This window comes from Brassica oleracea, chromosome C1, assembly GCF_000695525.1.
Source record: "Brassica oleracea var. oleracea cultivar TO1000 chromosome C1, BOL, whole genome shotgun sequence".
Classification (NCBI taxonomy): domain Eukaryota; kingdom Viridiplantae; phylum Streptophyta; class Magnoliopsida; order Brassicales; family Brassicaceae; genus Brassica; species Brassica oleracea.
Genome location: NC_027748.1, coordinates 1,744,714 through 1,747,164, shown reverse-complemented (window position 1 = coordinate 1,747,164; position 2,451 = coordinate 1,744,714).

Here is a 2,451-nt window from a genome sequence, read left to right as displayed (position 1 = left end):
TCATATTTTTTGAAATTTTCTCAAAATCTATGTGCTATAACCCCTACAAAAGTATTGCATTTTGGTAAATTCTTTATATACTGAAGCCTAAGATCTTTAGTGTTGTTTTAAAATTTCTGACCACATTCTACGTTTATATTAATGTATGCTAAACTATCTTTCATGGTATATGGGAACCATTATAATTTTTTATCAATTAATTTAGTAAAACGTCATCATACTCCTTAATTCGAGGAATAATCACTATAAAATCGCTATTTTCTTGAAAAACGGAGACAACAAAGGCTGACAACCTCTTTCAACATCATCATATGTTAGTGCAGGATGCAACTATGCATTAAAACAATATTGTCATATTTTTTGAAATTTTCTCAAAATCTATGTGTTAACCCTTTCAAAAATATTGCATTTTGGTAAATGCTTTATATATTGAAGCCTATTATCTTTAGTGTTGTTTTATAATTTCTAACTACATTCTACATTTGTATTAATGTATACTAAACTCTCTTTCATGCTATATAAGAATCATTATAATTTTTTATCAATTAATTTAGTAAAACTTCATAATACTCCTTAAATCGGGCTGAAAACCCCTTTCAACATCATCATATGTTAGCACAGGATGCAACTATGCATTAAAACAATAGTGCCATATTTTTTGAAATTTTCTCAAAATCTATGTGTTAACCCCTACAAAAATATTGCATTTTGGTAAATGCTTTATATATTGAAGCCTATTATCTTTAGTGTTGTTTTATAATTTCTAACCACATTCTACATTTGTATCAATGTATTCTAAACTCTCTTTCATGGTATATAAGAATCATTATAATTTTTTATCAATTAATTTAGTAAAACTTCATAATACTCCTTAAATCGAGTAATAACCACTATAGAATCATTATAATTTGTAATCAATTAATTTAGTAAAACTTTTTAATACTCCCTAAATCGGTGGAATAAACACTATTAAATCGCTATTTTCTTGAAAACGGAGGTAATAAAGGCTCAAAACCTCTTTCAACATCATAAAATGTTAGTGCAGGATGCAACTATGCATTAAAACAATATTGTCATATTTTTTGAAATTTTCTCAAAATCTATGTGTCCCTACAAAAATATTGAATTTTGGTAAATGCTTTATATATTAAAGCCTATAATCTTTAGTGTTGTTTTAAAAAATTTGACCACATTCTACGTTTGTATTAATGTATGCTAAACTCTCTTTCATGGTATATGGAAACCATTATAATTTTTTATCAATTAATTTATTAAAACTTCGTAATACTCCTTAAATCGAGAAATAACCACTATAAAATCGTTATTTTCTTGAAAAACGGAGACAACAAAGGCTGCAAAACCTCTTTCAACATCATCATATGTTAGTGCATGATGAAACTATGCAATAAAATAATATTTTCATATTTTTAAAAATTTTCTCAAAATCTATGTGTGCCCTACAAAAGTATTGAATTTTGGTAAATTCTTTATATAATGAAGCCTAAGATCTTTAGTGTTGTTTTAAAATTTCTGACCATATTCTACGTTTGTATTAATGTATGCTAAACTCTCTTTCATGGTATATGAGAACCAATATAATTTTTTATCAATTAATTTAGTAAAACTTCATAATACTCCTTAAATCGAGGAATAACCACTATAAAATCACTATTTTCTTGAAAAACGGAGGCAACAATGTCTCCAAACCTCTTTCAACATCATCATACGTTAGTGCAGGATGCAACTATGCAATAAAACAATATTTTCATATTTTTTGAAATTTTCTCAAAATCTATGTGTGCCATACAAAAGTATTGAATTTTGGTAAATTCTTTATATACTGAAGCCAAAGATCTTTAGTGTTGTTTTAAAATTTTTGACCACATTCTACGTTTGTATTAATGTATGCTAAACTCTCTTTCATGGTATATGGGAACCATTATAATTTTTTATAAAATAATTTTGTAAAACTTCGTAATATTCCTTAAATCGAGAAATAACCACTATAAAATCTATTTTCTTGAAAAACAGAGACAACAAAGGCTGAAAACCTCTTTCAACATCATCATATGTTAGTGCAGGATGCAACTATGCATTAAAATAATATTTTCATATTTTTTGAAATTTTCTCAAAATCTATGTGTTAACGCCTACAAAAGTATTGAATTTTGGTAAATTCTTTATATACTGAAGCCTAAGATCTTTAGTGTTGTTTTAAAATTTCTGACCACATTCTAAGTTTGTATTAATGTATGCTAAACTTTCTTTCATGGTATATGGGAAACATTATAATTTTTTATCAATTAATTTAGTAAAACTTCGTAATACTCCTTAAATCGAGAAATAACCACTATAAAATCGTTATTTTCTTGAAAAACGGAGACAACAAAGGCTGCAAAACCTCTTTCAACATCATCATATGTTAGTGCAGGATGCAACTATGCATTAAAA